Genomic DNA, 19,763 nt, shown 5'->3' with positions numbered 1-19,763 from the left:
ACTTTCTCTCTGTGATTGGCTCCTGTAGCTAGTTTATATTTAACAGAGGTTTGGCTGGTTGGACACACATGACCAATATGATGCTGTAATCTTGTGCACCTTAGCACACTTTTACCTCATTAATGATTCTCATTGACAAAATCCTTTGCAATACTTGATTTGAATAATAAAGATAAAAACTTTGCTAGATTTAAATAGAAAATTGGTGTAAAATATCCATAACAATAATTGGCAATAATGTAAATTTGCTGCACTACAAACTTGATAATGATGCCAACTAACACAAAATATAACCAGACCTTGTTGATAAGAACAACTGATAATAAAATCTCACATGAACGACAGTTATTTGACAGTCTACACTGCCCCCTACTGGAATCAAGATTTGACCCACAAACTGCTCTGACACCTGTTTGAACAGTTATATGCTGTCTGTAACAGCATAGGCACATATAAACTAATAGTGAATGCTGTTTAAGTAGCAAATACTCATGATCTAAAAGCAGCATTTCACAAAATTATTCAATATCAAGTCTTTTTCAGACTTTATTTGGATTGTTTATTTTCTTTTTCATATGAAACTGGGGTTACCTGCTCAGCACTAAGGAGAAACATAGTTTTGTTAAGTTTAAACAGCAATTACAATTTGATGTTCAAAAAACCTTTATGCTTTGTTGACACGTCTAAAGTAATTTGTACTAGCTGTTAGTTAACTTATAACTGGAACACATACTGTTTATATTTCATGCCTGTGCTTATTGGTTTGGTTCAATTTTGACCCGAGTCAAAAATTCCCTAATAATGTGTCTATAGTAAATGTTGAACTATGTATCCATTTAGAAACCAGTAACAAGTTACCTGAATTTAGTAAATGGATAATTAATTAATAATCCATTAAGTTCAGAGAGCAGAGAGAATGTATTTATATAAATTATGACACAATCTGATGTTCTATTTTATATGAAAGGATAACGCTGATTAATGATTTAAATATGTTTTTTTAAAGTGGAAATGATTATAACATTCTTAAACATTCATATAAAGTTATATAATCATTATGACTGTTAAAGACAGGTATAACTGAATTATCATTAAATAAAATCCTTGCAACTGCAATTTATAATTATTAACAGTGAATAATATTTAGAAAGAACTTGATTTTTGCAAACTAAACCATTCAATGTCATGGACACTGTGTTCTGTGCCCACATTTACAGTATTGTATTCTTTGCAGTCAGCAGAAAACGTCTGGTTGGTTTCTTTATGATTATGTTCTCAGTTTGTCTTATAGTTTTGTTACCCTTTGGAATCTACTTTCTGCTTGTGGTTCATATTTAATTCTTTGTTTTTCAGTGTTTTGTGCCTCTCCTGTGTTCTCTTGAATTATGTCAAGACTTTTTCTCTGTCTCTCATTTTTCCTTATCATGTTACTTCCTGTTTTATTTTGGTAGTCTTTTGTTCTTTGTGTCTTGTGGCTGTTTTACCTCCTTTTGTCATTATCAGTGACTAGTTCCACATGTTCCCATCTTTTCCCTATTCCCCAGGCCCCTGTGTATATATAGCTCTGTCTTTGTTTTACTCCTTATAACTTCCTGAGAATAAACACCTTCAAGTTTGAAACTATTGCTTTCAGAAGGAATCCCTCCAAGGGATGCATTACAGCCAAGTGGAAGAGTTTAAATATCTTGCTCTTGTTCACAAGTAATATGTAATAGGCTTCTTGGTTTTCTGAAGGTTGATGTACTAGCACTGGCAAGGAATTTAATTTCATGGAGTGAACCTGTGTATACAACAGCCTGTCCTGCAGCTATTCTCCAGTATGGGACGCAGACCCATCGTCTTCATCGGGTGGAAGTAAGCATCGCAAGTGTTTGGAAGCAGGGAGGGGGGTGAGTGTGTGTCTGTTTCAGTGCACATGCATATGTATGCATGTGTGTGTGTGTCCCATGTTCAACTGAGAGAGACCGTCCTTTCACCTGGTTAAGCAAAAAGTCAACAGTCCTCCAGCCGATGCAGGTGGCCTTGAGGCTTGAAGGATAGGGTCAGAGAGTCAAAACACAGTCTTGTAATCTGGGAGAAATTGTTGTGCCAGCCAGTCATTCGGTCTTGGAGCCATTTGCCCTTGGAGCCTTCTGGCTGGCCCCGGGCAGCCACATGAAGATAATGGTTGTTTGGGTTAGGGTCAGAATCTCATCTCTGATTTTTGCAGATGATGTGGTTCTGTTGGCTTCATCGGGTGAGGGCCTCCAGCTCGCACTGGAACGGTTCGCAGCCGAGTGTGAAGCAGCGGGAATGAGGATCAGCACCTCCAAATCTGAGGCCATGGTTCTCAGCCGGAAAAGGGTGGAGTGCCCACTCCGGGTCGGGGATGAGTTCCTGCCCCAAGTGGAGGAGTTCAAGTATCTCGGGGTATTGTTCGCGAGTGATGGGAGAAGGGAGCCGGAGATCGACAGACGGATTGGGGCTGCAGCTGCAGTAATGCAGACGCTGCACCGGTCCGTCGTGGTGAAGAGGGAGCTGAGTGTAAAAGCGAAGCTCTCAATTTACCGGTCGATCTACGTCCCTACCCTCACCTATGGCCACGAGCTGTGGGTAGTGACCGAAAGAACGAGATCGCGGATACAAGCGGCGGAAATGAGCTTCCTCCGAAGGGTGGCTGGCCTCTCCCTTAGAGATAGGGTGAGAAGTTCGGCCATCCGGGAGGGGCTCAGAGTAGAGCAGCTGCTGCTCCACATCGAAAGGAGCCAGCTGAGGTGGTTCGGGCATCTGACAAGGATGCCCCCTGGGCGCCTCCTGGGTGAGGTGTTCCAGGCATGTCCCACCGGGAGGAGGCCCCGGGGCAGACCCAGGACACGCTGGAGAGATTATATCTCTCGGCTGGCCTGGGAACGCCTTGGTGTTCCCCCGGATAAGCTGGAGGAGGTGGCTGGGGAGAGGGAGGTCTGGGCCTCTTTGCTTAGGCTGCTGCCCCCGCGACCCGGCTCCGGATAAAGCGGATGAAGATGGATGGATGGATGGATGGGTTAGGTTTAGTGCAAACAAACTGCATCCAATTTCGCAGCTGATCTAATGTCCATCACTGGTCCCCAGACCTATTGATTCCCTGTTGCAGAGTCTTGAGCTTCTCCAAGATCTTATCCATATTGCGTTCAATAAGCACAGTCCGAGTACTCATGGCCTTGCCCATCGCATCGCCCAGAATTAGACGAGACTAGAGAAAGACGCAGAGCCAAGCAGGAAAGATTTTTTGTTTTTATGTTTCTTTTTGTGGCGGTATAAACAATGAAAGGTGGTGGATTGGCCAATTGGTCATGATTGACCCTCCCTCTCTTGTTGCTACTTCAATCATGAAACCGATGATCGGCTTTTCTCTATTGTTTGTTTATCGCCCACTCCGCGCCAGAAAGAGGAAACCAGTAGTGATGTGTCGGTCGCGAACGAAACGGCTCTTAGAGCTGGCTCTTTGACGTGAACGACACGTTTTTTTTTTTCTTTCTCTCACCGACTTTCTCGCACTTTTTTTCACTTCACTCCGCACGTGAGCCTTGTGCTTGCGCTGGGCAGAGGGGGGTGGGGTGGTAGTTACACTCGCAGTAGCACAGGAACAGAGTGAAAGAGAGAGAAAGAGAGCCAGGGACAACAAGAGACAACACGATCACATTAGAAAGGTACAGTAATCATCCACAACTATTTTCAGTTGCGGATGATAAAGGATTCAGAAAGTTTATTCATGCAGTGAATCCTATGCAATTCCAAGCAGGAAAACACTCCCAAAAAATCATCCCAGGCCTAAATGACAGAGAGTGTGCATCTTCATTTTGTTTTGCATATTTTAATTTATATTTGATTGTATTGTGGTTTGCAGTGTTTTATGTTGTTTCACTTTACATTTGTTTAAAAGGAAAAAGCTGAAAATTTAAATAGTTAAAAGCTGAAATGTAAATAATTGGTTTTTGAATTTTATAATTTATTTATTAAATTTTATGTGGAGTGAATAAATAAAAGTTTAATATTTAAGGTGGCACCTAGAGACAAAGCAATTACAAACTCCAAAACATGAATATATAATATATATTATATAGATAGATAGATAGATAGATAGATAGATAGATAGATAGATAGATAGATAGATAGATAGATAGATAGATAGATAGATAGATAGATAGATAGATAGATAGATAGATAGATAGATAGATAGATAGATAGATAGATGATAAAGTTATTGAGAAATTTAAAGCAGGCTTAGGCTACAAAAAGATTTCCCAAGACTTGAACATCCCACGGAGCACTGTTCAAGCCATCATTCAGAAATGGAAGGAGTATGGTACAAGGCCGTCCACCTAAACTCACAGGCCGAACAAGGAGAGCGCTGATCAGAAATGCAGCCAAGAGGCCCATGGTGACTCTGGACGAGCTGCAGAGATCTACAGCTCAGGTGGGGGAATCTGTCCATAGGACAACTATTAGTCGTGCACTGCACAAAGTTGGCCTTTATGGAAGAGTGGCAAGAAGAAAGCCATTGTTAACAGAAAACCATAAGAAGTCCCGTTTGCAGTTTGCCACAAGCCATGTGGGGGACACAGCAAACATGTGGAAGAAGGTGCTCTGGTCAGATGAGACCAAAATGGAAATTTTTGGCCAAAATGCAAAACGCTATGTGTGGTGGAAAACTAACACTGCACATCACACTGAACACACCATCCCCACTGTCAGATATGGGGGTGCCAGCATCATGCTCTGGGGGTGCTTCTCTTCAGCAAGGACAGGGAAGCTGGTCAGAGTTGATGGGCAGATGGATGGAGCCAAATACAGGGCAATCTTCGAAGAAAACCTCTTGGAGTCTGCAAAAGACTTGAGACTGGGGCAGAGGTTCACCTTCCAGCAGGACAACGACCCTAAACATAAAGCCAGGGCAACAATGGAGTGGGTTAAAACAAGATATATCCATGTGTTAGAATGGCCCAGTCAAAGTCCAGATCTAAATCCAATCAAGAGTCTGTGGCAAGATTTGAAAACTGCTGTTCACAAACGCTGTCCATCTAATCTGACTGAGCTGGAGCTGTTTTGCAAAGAAGAATGGGCAAGAATTTCAGTCTCTAGATGTGCAAAGCTGGTAGAGACAAACCCTAAAAGACTGGCAGCTGTAATTGCAGCAAAAGGTGGTTCTACAAAGTATTGACTCAGGGGGCTGAATAATTACGCACACCCCACTTTGCAGTTATTTATTTGTAAAAAATGTTTGGAATCATGTATGATTTTCGTTCCACGTCTCACTTTGTATTGGTCTTTCACGTGGAATTCCAATAAAATTGATTCATGTTTGTGGCTGTAATGCGACAAAGTGTGGAAAAGTTCAAGGGGCCGAATACTTTTGCAAGCCACTGTATATAGACGTATCTGACAACCTGGTGCCTGACCAAGAAGATCAAACCTCTGGCTAAGGCTTAGGGGTCCTACTACCATACCCGACTCCACTCAACCTGAACCTGCCTTTGTTACAGTATATATAATGATGCAGGTGAGTTGTTTTGTCAAAAAAATGTGTGCAATTGCAAGAAGCTCCTTGGGAAATTTATTTTTATTCTACACACTGTTAACATATCCAGAGGATTATTTAAGTTAAATTTGCCAATACTTACTAGATGAGAATTTAAATTCACAAGGTAACATATATTTTATTTGTATTTGGTGTAAGATACCGATCAATGTAAATAAATTAAAATAAAAGTTATCATAAGAATATTAAAATGTAATGTAATTGCTTCCACGTATCTCATAAATCTTGCATGAAATTGAAAAATATATTATCTAAGCAGAATACTGATCCACGGCTGTGCAGTGTTATATTTCCAAGGTTGGCATGGTTTGCAATATTAAAGTAAAGTTATATATATTTTTATGGAGCCCTGCTAACGCTTCTGCTTGTTAGCCATGCACTGCAAACAGTTTGGGTGTCTGGACTGTTAGGGATTATTGTTATATGCCACCTGTAAAAGATTTAAGTCCAATAAATTTAAAACAAAAATAAAAAAAACCCTAAAAAAAATCTAAATATAAAAAAGCAGGAGACAGTCATTTTGATAACTGCCAACAGAAATGCAATTATTGTTTAAAAAGCAAGTTTGAGACATACAATAAAAACATAAATAATTAATTAATTATTTAACATTAATAATAATTGTATAATTTTAATAAGAGCTTAAAATAAATGTTAGTCAGTTTCCTTACTCGCAACTGATCTTGGTCATGTTGAATTCGACCATAAAAACTTGTGGTCACAACTAGAGATGGCACGATACCACTTTTTTATGTCCGATACCGATACCGATATCATAAATTTGGATATCTGCCGATACCGATATGAAGCCGATATAGTGTTTTTTAATCAACAAAACTGGTTTTTTTAAATATCTTGCTGCATTTTGTATAAGTTCATACTCAAGTTTAAAATAACAACTACACTAAAGCTATTCTGTTATACCTGTATGGAAAAAAATAATATTTCATAGTTCAGCAATACTGATCAATCTAATAAACTTAAACCTACACCATCCTCCCTATTCTGGTATTTTAAAGAGTACTTAGCGTAAATATTAAGCAACCTAACTAATAGGGTTCCAACTCCCAGCAACAACAAAAATAAAAAAATAAAAAATAGGGAACCACCCCTCACGCTCCACCTCATGATGCTTAATCGACGTAATCAACCTTAATTTGATGCAGTGTGAAAAAAAATGCACAGAAATCAATTCTTTTTCAAGAAATATTAAATAGATTCAACATCTTTCTTCAACAAAATTGCAGACTGCACAGATGGTACCTTCCCAAAGGAAAAAGTACTATAGTTTACTAGGGTATATATATTAGACTTAATAGTCACTATATACAGTAATTGACTTCTATTCATTTTACATCAAATTAAAACTTTGGGTGTCAGATAATTATTTATTAAAAGCTAGACATTTTAAATGAGAATAAGAAAGAAAAGTATGTCTTTGTGCCCCCTTTTCCCTGTTCATGCCCTATCAGCCCCCCTGGCTAAACTTTGCAAGATCCGCCCCTGCACAGTTACCAGCGTCAGCTACGTAGAAAAAGATCCTGGTGTAGAAAGTAATATTAAATACATTCTAACAACAGCTTATCAAGCTTAAACGTGCTGCTGTTGTTCAGCCGCTGGTTTCCTCTTTCTGGTGCAAAGTGGGCCAAAAACAAACAAGAGAGACAGACTCCCGACAGAAAAGCCGATCAGCTGATCGTTAAGCAGTTTCATGATTGAAGTAACAGCAAGAAGAGGCAGTCGCTTGTTAAGCTTAACGCAGGAATGCTTTACAAACATTCAGAGATGGACTTACACACTTGCTTTACTTCTCTCGGGGATAACTTTATGGGAGATGAAATGCCGGGTTGCTAGCGAAGCTCCACATGCTATCCAGACCACCGACAGGTCCTGCATGCCACAGCCGCTCTATCACGTGATGCATACTGCTCCGACGTGCTAACGTTCTGAGGTGAGTTACGGCGTGTTGCAAGTTTTGCGAGGTGCTTTCGTGATATTTAATGGATCGGATTACATTTTTTATTTTTCTCCGATATCTGATCCAGTAATTTAGGTCAGAATCGGACCGATACCGATACGTAATATCGGATCGGTCCATCTCTAGTAATTACTGCAGAGTAATTACTGCATGTATATATTGCACTATTATTTTAAATAAGTAAAACAGAAGTTTTGCCAACTCTAAAGATTTCACAAACTTTTTCTTTGTGCCACTCTGACTACTGAGGCAACAGTATATGTGTGTGACTGTAGTAGCAGCTATCTAGTGTCTAGTGTGAGAATACCACAAGTCGCCCTTTTTAACGCAATTTAGTATCGGTATACAGAACTGTTTTCCTAACAGAGCCACTGTTATAATTAAGTGAAGGTGCTCCCAACTATTTTGAACCTTTGGCTTCTAAAATATGTGGTTCAATTGCGTGCTGCGTGCAGCTAGACCGATATTAAAACAACAACAAAACAACAATTTCAACCATCAACTCAAATATTTGGTTCTAATTGAACAGAAATTTCTATGAACTTGCAAGAACTGTGTAGGACATGAATCAGTGTGTGTCAGATCCTGAATTTGAAATTTCCACTGAAATCACGGGTAAGAGGCAAGTGGAACCAAGCTGACTTCTGCTAAATGGGTCAAACTGGGCAGAAAGTACACAAACACATAACATCCTTATAGAATGATGTAACACTATAGATCAACTTACCTCAGAATATATAAAGCATATAAACAATTACAGCAATATGATGCAACAAACACAGCAGTGCTACTAATCCAAAATACTCAAAGCTTCATAGAACTGAAACAAACATTTATTTTTAGGCCTTCGTCGTGTCGCTGTGACGTAATCGGCCTTAAAATGGCCTTTAAGGCTGCAGGCCCTGAATTGGGATACAGCCTCTGAATCGCTGCATCTTGTAGCTGTGTCGTCTTAAATTGGTCATGTGATTTTGACGCGCCGGCGCGTCCAGCGACCCCAGAGGTTTAACTTAATATTTAAGTGTCTCTTGGTTTTAGACTAGTTGTTTAGTCTAATTTGATGTTTTAAACCAGAAAAGGAAGAAGAGGGCTTAGAATTACAGGTAAGAACTGCTCAGTGGTATGTGATAAACTGTAAATGTAAAGCTTACAGGTCAGTCCTCGTGTTTTTAAATCAGATTTTGAGTCTGTACATGGCACATTATGCTTTTGCATGTTGTGAAATGTGCTGCAAAACAAACTGAGGTAAACTAACTGGTTTACTGTGATGGATTTAAAGTGCGTGTGATTGGTGCGCAGTGGCTGTGGTGCTCACGGTCAGAGTTCAGTCACAAAGAAGGTAACAGAGATGAATTTAAAGTTAAGGTGATGGTGCTTAGATTCATTCACAGACTGAAACCTTCACACCAACTTTATCCTGTCTCTTAGTTTTAGACTAGTTGTTTAGTCTATTTTGATGTTTTTAAACCATATAGTCAAGGAAAACAACTAAAGGGCACTTTGTGGATCAGTGAAGACAGACATACGGTACAGGGACGCAAAACGAACCTCTGTGCTCTGCTCTGTTTACTTTATTTCTGGGTTATGAATATTATGTAAAGGTAAATGTTGGTTATACTCCAAAGCATATACAGTTAACACTGTGTATAAATGTTTTAACACCTAATTTTAGTGCAGTGTATTTCATGTAAGTTTGAACTTGACATTTTGTTTTCTGTTGTGGGTTGTTATAGCCTTCTAGTCCAGTCGCTTCTGAAAGGGCCTGTTGGCTCAGTCAGCTGAACTGAAGCCTGCTCGTGCTTCAATGTGGAGATCTGGTCTGTTAATAGTGTTGGTGAACTGAACCCTGGCGATTAAACTAGCCCTGGGGATAGGAATCAAAGCTGGTGATAACAACTGTGTATAGATGGTCTTTTGTAAGTTTTAGCCGCATTCTTCCCGTTAGCTCGAAGCTAACGGGAGGTCGAGACCTACTACAGCCGGGTGGAACACCGCTTTCCCGGCACATCGTGCCTCGACCTCCCGGTTGGCTTCGAGCCGGCGTCCGAAGAATGAGGCTAAAAGTTTTGCGAGATCCCGAGTTTGTTTTGCGAGATCTCGCAAAAGTCCGTCTTAATTTTTTTTTCTCCCATGTTCCCTGCGGGGCTCCGTAGATTAGTGTACCATAAGAGCAATTTAGTATGTTTTCAGAGGGGGGGTGTTTACCTGCAATGGGTGCTCTTTTTCGCTTCCGTTGCATACGCCTTGCGTGCCGGTCCGAGTCTGACACAGGTTTGTCGTCGTGCCCCATGTGCAGTGTTGGTGCCCAGTCTGGATTTGTTACATCCATTTCATATGCTGGGTTGCCTGCAATAATGCCAAATCAAAAGCTACTCAGTCGACATGACGTGGTTCTGCAGCATCACACATTAGCATGTTTTATCTCGTTATCTATGAAAAAACCCACTAAAAGCCTTTTAGTTTGGTCCCTTTACAGCATCCTGCCATGCGATTCCATTTGTTCCTGACCACCGAGAACACTCACGTTAACTTTTATCGAGTGGAAAAAAAGTTAGCGTGTTTATATTATGCTAACATAGTTGTGTCGCTAGCGGTCACGTAGCACATCATTATATACCAGCTAGCCCAACTTCAGTAACCCTACAAACATCACTGCTGTTTAGTTTTCTGTCTTCATTTATGTTGGAAGTGATAAGAAAGCTGTACGTTTTAATTTGTTTCCAAAACCCCGCAGTCAGGACATGCTATATTGTATTTAGATAGAAGCTAGCGAGCTAACTTGCTGCTAACTTCTAACTCCGTTAAATGTCATAAATTCCATTTTCATGGATGCCTGGATGTTAAACTCAGTTGTTACACCTGGTAGAGCAGAACGCTGATAATTTTATTAAAGATGAAAGACTTAAGACAGTGTTTTAACTCTCAGTAATGCCACAGTGATCATTTGATATATGGACCTGCAGCAGAGTTTAGGCCCAGACACGGCTAGTGACATCAGACTGAACAATCGGATAGTGATATGAATTAATTTAGAACTCACCGGAGAGAAAATGCCGCGAGCAAACCAACAAAAAGCTGGGGATTGCACGGAACTCGATATCCGCTCGTCTGCAATCCATGCCTGGCGTCTTTGTTTGGTGATATGGGATACATGGGATCCCTCACGTTGCCGCCAGGATGGAAAACGATTAAAAGATTAATCCAGTTTCTTGCCTTCACGATCGTGAGCTCTAACGTTGCAACCGACTACACAACACGTACCATAGCTGAAGCTGTATCCTTTGTCTGGCCTACTGTGATGGCGGCGGGGGCCGTGGCCCGCCTCCTGTAACATCACGCTCCAAAGCCCTGTGATGTTTCTGTGTTCTGTGATGTTGTCCCAAAGAAAGACCTTTAAATGCGATATATAGCCTAAACGTTTTCGTTTATGACTAGTTTACTGTGTTATGACTGAGAACAGGGGGGAAGTCGCGCAAGAGAAATGTCGACCAAAACAAACGCAAGTAAGCCCAAAGACAGCGCTGAAGTTATAAAAAACATCCACAAGCAGGCGCTTGAGTATATATTCAAGGCACTGAAGATCGACGAGGACGACACAGGTGAGAAGAAGGAGGCTGTGCAGTGGTACAAGAAAGGGATTTCTGAGCTTGAAAGGGGTATTGCAATAGAGCTCACTGGGCAAGCTGGAGAGCAGTATGACCGAGCAGAGAGACTTCAGGATAAAATGGTCACCAAACTCACCATGGCAAAAGACAAGCTTACCCTTTTAGAGACGACACTAGCCTCTAAAAGGAGAAATGACCCCCAAGGGACATCACATCATGCTCCTTCACAGCCAAAGTCAGTTCCTAAAAGTCAACCCGCAGGTGTTTCCACCACCATCAGACCCTCCACTTCTGTAAGACCTCCATTAGGAATAACTGATGCAAAGAAAACCGCTCGGGTGGGAAAAACTCAGAATGGAAGACCGGCAGCTGTGAAACAGCCCCCGAAGAGGGATATGAAAAAGAATGTGGACAGTAAACTGGCCAGCTTAATTATGAATGAAATTGTATACAGTGGAGCGACTGTGTCATTTGATGACATCGCAGGGCAGGATCTGGCAAAGCAAGCACTTCAAGAAATTGTCATCCTTCCTGCCTTAAGACCTGATCTCTTTACTGGTCTGAGAGCTCCTGCACGTGGCTTGCTTTTATTTGGCCCACCAGGAAATGGGAAGACCATGCTCGCCAAAGCAGTTGCTGCAGAGTCTAATGCAACATTCTTCAACATCAGTGCTGCTAGTTTGACCTCCAAATATGTGGGAGAAGGCGAGAAGCTCGTACGAGCACTCTTTGCAGTTGCGAGAGAGTTACAGCCCTCAGTAATCTTCATCGATGAAGTGGACGGCTTGCTCTGTGAAAGGAGGGAGGGGGAGCACGACGCCTCTCGCCGTTTAAAAACTGAGTTCCTCATTGAGTTTGACGGGTTGCAGTCAGGAAGGGATGACAGGGTACTTGTAATGGGAGCAACTAACAGGCCCCAGGAGCTCGATGAAGCAATATTAAGGCACTTTGCAAAAAGAGTATATGTGACCTTTAGACAAGATTTACGCTGCTGAAAAATCTTTTGGGAACGCACGGGAGTCCACTGAGCCAAAACGAACTGTCCTGTCTTGCAAAAGTGACTGCAGGATATTCAGGGAGCGATTTGACAGCATTAGCCAAAGATGCTGCACTTGGCCCAATAAGAGAGTTGGGACCTGTTGTGTCCACACATACTATTACATTTGTTCTGTAGATGCATTTACCAGAAGCGCTAGAGGGCGCTAGTGAGTATGTTGTTCTGGTTGTGGTTTTGAAGAAGAAGAAAGAAAAATAAAGAAAGGAGTCATCTCCGGTAATCCTCTGTTCCTACCTGCATGTGTGTGTAATGCCTGCGAACTAACACCACACAACAAGTGGCGACGAGAGTAGTGGTGATTAAGTTATGGCTCTGCTCTCTTTGCAACCCCCGGCTGTGTTCCTGGATTGCCCGGGCGAACCGAAAATTCCATTTGCTGCGTGGAAAAAGTTGTTTGATAACTACTTGCTGGCGATCGGGGGTAATGACTTTGCTACAGAGAGGAAGAGGGCCCTGCTCATTCACTGCTTGGGAATGGAGGGACAACGAATCTACAGCGCCTTATCACTCGCTACGGATGATTACGAGGGATCCGTAAAGGCTTTGGAAACGTACTTTCATCCTAAAGTCAATGTTGTCGCCGAGAGATACCATTTCAGGCAACGAGCCCAAGCTGTCGGTGAGTCTACAGATCACTATGTTGCAGCACTGCGTGAGCTCGTGAAACAATGTAAGTTCGGGGCTATGGAGAATGAAATGTTGCGGGATCAACTTGTAGAGAAGACAAATAATGCTCGTATACGTGAAAGACTGCTAACGGAGGAGGATTTGACGCTCGATCGAGCTTTGGAAATTGCTAGGTGTACAGAGGCTGCAATAGCTGATGCAAAGGCCATTGCTGTTGGTGAAACGAAGCCTGTTGCCGCTGTTCAAGTACAAAAGAAGATGCGCAAGCCAAAATACAAAGCAGCTAAAAAGACGGATACAGCTCCGACGTGCTACCGTTGTGGTTCAGCTGATCACAAAACCAATGATAAATCCTGCCCCGCAAAAGACTGCAAATGTAATACGTGTGGGAAAATCGGACATTTTTCGAGAGTGTGTAAATCCTCTCATAAGCTTGTTAATGAAGTGACTGTTCCTGAAATGTGTGTTTTAACTGTTGACAATTGTGTCAGTGGTGATCCGGCTAAATTGATGTGCACTGTTGCTGTCACTGTACCAAATACTGCGCAGGCATGTACTGTTAAGCTACTAGTAGACACAGGGTCTGGTGTTTCCATACTGCCTGAACATGTTTACAGCACAAATTTTGGCTCAGTTAAGTAATCCAGCTGTTCAGCTTATTACATATTCAAAAGAGAAACTGGATGTATTAGGGTGTCTTAGAGCTGACATTACTTACAATGGCAAGTGTGCCTCCACTGATCTCTACATTGTGAGAACAGGAACACCCATACTGGGAATGGACTTGGTGACTGCCCTCCAGCTACACATAAAAGGGGGACAATTAGTTCTTGACAGTCCCAAGGTCTGTGCTACACTTCAGCAAACCTCTGCTCTGCCCACTCAATGTAAACAGGAATGTGAGTCTCCAGTTGCATTCGGATGTGCAAAGGATTTTGTACATAAAGTGAAGGTGCAACCTGAAGTGAAGCCAATACAGCAGAAACTTCGACGCTTACCCCTGTCAGTCCGTGATGCTGTTTCCGCAGAACTCAAGAATCTTGAGGAACATGGCATCATAGAGAAAATCGATGCATCTGAATGGGTCTCCCCGATTGTAGTCACTAGAAGGAAGACTGGTGGCATACGCATGTGCGTTAATTTGAGAGAACCTAACAAAGCGGTGGTCGCTGACAGTCATCCCTTGCCACTGATAGAGGACATACTGTCTGAGCTGCGTGGGGCTGTCATGTTCTCCACCCTGGATCTTAAATCCGCCTACCATCAGCTGAAACTACATGAAGAGAGTAGAGGGCTCACTGCTTTCATTACACATGAAGGACTGTACCAGTACTGCAGAGTTCCCTATGGGTTGAGTTCAGCACCTGCAGCCTTCCAAAAGATGATGACACAAATCCTACGCGGCCAGAAAGGGGTGCAATGCTACCTTGATGATGTCATCATATACGGAATGTCAGAAGCTGAACATGAGGCCAACTTGCGTGCTGTGTTACACAGAATCAACAATGCAGGACTGAAACTCAATGTTGACAAATGTCAACTCCGTCAAACTACTCTGAGCTTTTTGGGTCAAAAGATTGGTCCAGAAGGTCTGCTGCCAGATGACTCTCATGTCACTGCCATCCTGCATGCTCCGCCCCCTACTGATCCTGCAACCCTGCGCTCAATTCTTGGCTTGAGTGCATGGTACAGCAAGTTTGTGCCAAATTACGCGACTGTTGTTGAACCTATGAGAGCTCTTCTGCGTAAGGACTGTTCATTCCACTGGAACGAAGCAGCTCAAGCAGTGTTTGATCAAGTCAAGCGGTTAATCGTGCACAGCCCTGCCCTGGTGATGTTCGACCCCAGTAAGCCAACCATAGTCTCAACAGATGCCTCAGACTAGGGCTGCTCGATTATGGCAAAAATGATAATCACGATTATTTTCACTGAAATTGAGATCACGATTATTTGACGATATTTATTTAACCCTTTAAGACCTACTATAGAACCAAGTCCACCAGAGCTTATATTATTTTTTTTACATGCTGTAGTGCCATTTGTGGGAGCATTTCAAGTTGCTATACATCAATACAACTGTTATAGCCCATATTTTAATAATATGTATGCATTAAGTCCATAGTAATTACATAAATTGCAAAAAAGTGCAATAAACTACAAAAAAAATTGAAAATCGCTTTTGTTTTGTTTACATATATTTCTACTTGGAGAAATTTAAGAGGTTTATCCCTCAAAACTTTAAATACAATAAAGTTGCAAAAAATAGTTTACAACAACAGGAAATTTATTTTGAGTGTCTTCATAGTTTTATTTTGGAGATACAGCAATTTTTATATACTGCAGGAAAAACAAAAAACAATCCTATGATGCAAATTTGCAAAGAAAACAGCAGGTGCATCATTTCACTGTGGGAAGTGTTACGAACAGCTGATTGGATCGGCAAAGCGTGTTTCTGGAGTACTATGTTTTTGTTCCTGCAAGCGCTTTTTATGCAGTTTTTGCAAAGCTATATGTGGAAGGAAACCGTGACCGAGGACAAGCTGATGGCATCAGATGTAAGTACAACTCCTCCGGTTTCATATGCAAAACAAATTATTGCGCTAGCTTACATGGTTCCGGTTCTACAGGGATTTAAAAATAGTTACACAACACGGAGCGTGCTGCTCTGACCGGATTTAAAGGGTTAACAATGACTTTAAAAAATAATATAACATAGTGTGCAACACCACTGAAGTTTTTTTACCTCTCTTTTCAACCAACAGCAGTCACTCTCCTCTCCAAATAACTTCTGCTTAGCTTTCCGAGCTTCCCTCGGGTCCTCTTAATCAGCGGTCTCCAACCTTTTTTGCGCCACGGACCGGTTTATGCCCGACAATATTTTCACGGACCGGCCTTTAAGGTGTCGCGGATAAATGAGGGAGGGGCTAATAATCGGCTCAGTCATTTTTAATGATCGTTGAAAGCCCAGATCGTAATCGTGATTAAAATTCGATTAATTGAGCAGCCCTACCTCAGACTACGGTGTAGGTGCTGTTTTGACTCAACTTGACAGTAATGATGCAGAACATACTGTTGCATTTGCATCTCGCAGCTTGTCTGATGCAGAGAGGAAATACTCAATCGTTGAGAAGGAAGCTCTAGCTTGCGTCTTGGCTGCTGAAAAATGGCGCACATGGCTCTGGGGCAGAAAATTCCTCCTACGAACAGATCACCAAGCACTTACAACACTGCTGACTACTAAGGGCAATAACAGAGCTGGTCTACGCATAGCCAGATGGTCAGCTCGCCTGTTGGAGTTTGACTATGAAGTGGAATATAGAACTGGGTCATTGAACCATGTTGCTGATTGTCTTTCTAGGCTCCCACTTTCCGAGACAGACATGGCATGTGCAGAGGATGTGGAGTCAGTTGCAGCCATCCTCACTGATCTGAGTGCTGTGTCTGGGGATGATTTCCAGTCAGAGTGCAAAGCCTGTCCAGTGTTCACAAAGCTCCGTGTGCAGATACAGAAAGGCTGGCCTGCAAGGAAGACGTCACTGGAACCTGACTTACAGCCGTACTTCCCAATCTGCCATGAACTCGCGGTCTTGAACGAGTGCATTGTCAGAGGTACACATCGCTTGCTAGTGCCTGAGTCGTTGCAGAAAAAACTCACTGATATAGCTCATGAAACTCACCAAGGCATTGTACGTACCAAACAACGCCTGAGGGAATTGTACTGGTGGCCCAAAATGGATTGTCACATAGAGACACTGATAAAGAACTGTGCAACGTGCAGACAGAATGACAAGTCCACTGTCACCCATGATGCTCCACTCCAACCCATTCCTTTACCAGCTGCTGCTTGGGAAAAGGTGTCTGTGGACATCATAGGCCCTTTTGAAATAGCCCCTTCTGACTGTAGATTTGCCATCACATTGGTAGACTACTTTAGTAAGTGGCCTGAAGTAGCTTTTGCTCCCCGAGCTGATGCGGCTACTATCATTCAATTCCTTTCGGTAGTTTTCTCTCGTGAAGGGAATCCAAAGACACTGATAAGTGACAATGGCTCTCAATTTCTCTCTGCTGAGTTCGCTGACTTCCTGAAAAGCAGGGGAATCCAACACCTGAGATCCTCAGTGTATTACCCAAGAGCTAATGGGGAAGTTGAGAGATTCAATAGATGCGTTAAAGACTGCCTACAGACTGCCTCGATTCAAGGACAACCATGTGCGAAAGAGTTAAGAATAAGCAAATGAAGATATAGCCCAGATATAGCCCTGGTGATCGCAGAGGATCATCTTGAGAGACACTTAATAAATACATGTTTTAAGAGTAAATACCGGACAGAAGCTCCGAGGAATTGTGACATGTGTTGAGAATAAATACCGGACAAGAAGGTCCGAGGTGTTGATATGTGATTGAAGAGAAACTCAGGCCAAGCCGTGAGCTTGAGGTTTTGTAGTGAAGTGAGCTGATTATTAAAAGTGAGAAGTCTGATAATAAAATACTGTGAGCTATTACCTGTGCATTTTTGGGCCCGCCGTGGTCCGTGAAAAGCTGTGTTTTTGTTGTTATTCTTGTTGGCGTCTGAAAGACGAGCGGCAGTGTGCATATCCGCCTTGAACTGAACTGAGGTTGTGACGTAGGAAACTGTCTGAAATAATTTAAAGTGCCAGGCGCCTGCAGGCTGGCTGTGTGAGGCTTTTTAAAAGTCTCTTTTTCCTTTCTTTTCTCTCTGGCGAAAAAGCTCGTAGTTGGATCTCGGGATCGAGCTTACGGTCCGCCGCGAGGCGAGCTACCGTCTGTCCCAGCCCCTGCCTCTCGGCGCCCCCTCGATGCTCTTAGCTGAGTGTCCCGCGGGGTCCGAAGCGTTTACTTTGAAAAAATTAGAGTGTTCAAGCACTCGCCTGAATACCGCAGCTAGGAATAATGGAATAGGACTCCGGTTCTATTTTGTGGGTTTTCTCTCTGAACTGGGGCCATGATTAAGAGGGACGGCCGGGGGCATTCGTATTGTGCCGCTAGAGGTGAAATTCTTGGACCGGCGCAAGACGGACGAAAGCGAAAGCATTTGCCAAGAATGTTTTCATTAATCAAGAGCGAAAGTCGGAGGTTCGAAGACGATCAGATACCGTCGTAGTTCCGACCATAAACGATGCCAACTAGCGATCCGGCGGCGTTATTCCCATGACCCGCCGGGCAGCGTCCGGGAAACCAAAGTCTTTGGGTTCCGGGGGGAGTATGGTTGCAAAGCTGAAACTTAAAAGAATCTCTGAATCCCAACAGTGTGTAATGCCTGCGAACTAACACCACACAACAGGACCAGAACAAGTCCGTATTATAGCTGCTGCTGAGGTGTGCAACATTAAGATGAAAGACTTTGAGGATTAAGAATAAGCAAATGAAAATGAAAGAATACACTGATGCTCGCAGACACGCCAAACCATCCAACTTTCAGCCTGGTGACAAGGTACGGGTTAGGAAGCCGTGGAAGGTAAAGAAAGGCGAGTTAAAGTTTTCCAAACCAAGGACTGTCATGACAAGGAAAGGACCAAACACTTATTTGCTGGATGATGGACGGACCTGGAACGCCTCACACTTATCGGCTCTGTCAGAGCTGAACGCAGGTACTGATTCTGACACAACAATGGACTGTCATAAACCAGGAACTGATCTAGCATCTAACTCTGAGTCTGATAGTAGGCTTAGGCCCACCAGGATGAGGAACCCACCTTGCTGGACCCAAGACTTTGTCATGGGAAAGTGAATGTTACTGAGTAATGTGAAATATGTTAAACGTGTATTAGGTGACATACATCAGAATGATGAAGTCAGGTTCACATAAGAAATCCTTGTTCAAAGGGGGAGATGTTGTGTCCACACATACTATTGCATTTGTTCTGTAGATGCATTTACCAGAAGCGCTAGAGGGCGCTAGTGAGTATGTTGTTCTGGTTGTGAAGAAGAAAAAAGAAAAATAAAGAAAGGAGTCATCTCCGGTAATCCTCTGTTCCTACCTGCATGTGTGTTGTTGGGATTCAGAGATTCTTTTATTGCTACCATATAATTTGCCTTATGAAGAATGTATTAATAACATGTTTCACAGTATCATTTATCAGTAATATTTCCTACAGGGTTTATATTGCATTGAATATGTCTGTCTTCACATTGACCTTTCTATTTTTATAGGTTGAGTTCATTTTATACAGAATGCATAAATGTGCTTGGTTAGAGTTGATGTTCCATTCTAGAAGGTTTTAAGCTTCACTGGTGAGAGTGTCCAGATGATACATGCTGAGGGGAGATGAGAACATAGCAGGTTAATTGCATGCACGCTTACGATACACATATTAATCTAGTAGCAGGTCTGAGCAAAGGCCTAAGCGTCTTCTGCTTCAGTTTGAGACTGGCTGCAAAGTACTCTACTTAGTGATTAATGACGAGGGTCCATTATTAGCTCTCAGAGATGCTAAGACCTGAAGTTATTACCTTAAAAGGCAAGTAATGTAGAAAGGAGAAGTTATATGTCGGTGTAAGGTTATATGTACGTGATGTACCCTTGTCTGCATGGGTTGAACTTTTGCCCATCTGTCACCATGTATTTTTGAACTGTATTGACGTAGGTGTGATATTTTATCCTATAAAACCAGAACCCAATGTATTCTTGTCAGAGCAACACATTCCGTATGCTGATGGTTGGTTGTTCTCCTGTGATAATAAAACTCATCGTTTGATTGCACTTTTCCGGAGGCTCCGTAGTTTGTTGTCTGGTCTAAAGTTGATCGATCTCGCAGCATTTGGTGGAGGATGCGGGCAACTGAAGATCAGTAGAACGAGGTTCAGGTGTTTGATGTCGGCGGATGTTGAGGCCGGATTTAGTGGTCAGACGGGCAGACGTCTCGGGTGATTTCTTGACTACTGTGGGCCCACAGAATAAAAAGGTAAGGCACAAACCTC

General features: G+C 42.4%; 1 pseudogene; it reads left to right on the top strand.

Annotated features, from left to right (window-relative positions):
* Window positions 1–10,958: 10,958 nt before the first annotated feature.
* Window positions 10,959–12,261, top strand: LOC146694524 (spastin pseudogene; annotated as a pseudogene).
* The last annotated feature ends 7,502 nt before the right edge of the window (window positions 12,262–19,763 follow it).

This window comes from Copadichromis virginalis, linkage group LG14 (assembly GCF_057382275.1).
Source record: "Copadichromis virginalis isolate Kocher_CV1m ecotype Utaka linkage group LG14, C_Virginalis_male_GT1.1, whole genome shotgun sequence".
Taxonomy (NCBI): domain Eukaryota; kingdom Metazoa; phylum Chordata; class Actinopteri; order Cichliformes; family Cichlidae; genus Copadichromis; species Copadichromis virginalis.
This window is presented reverse-complemented; position numbering and strand designations above follow the sequence as displayed.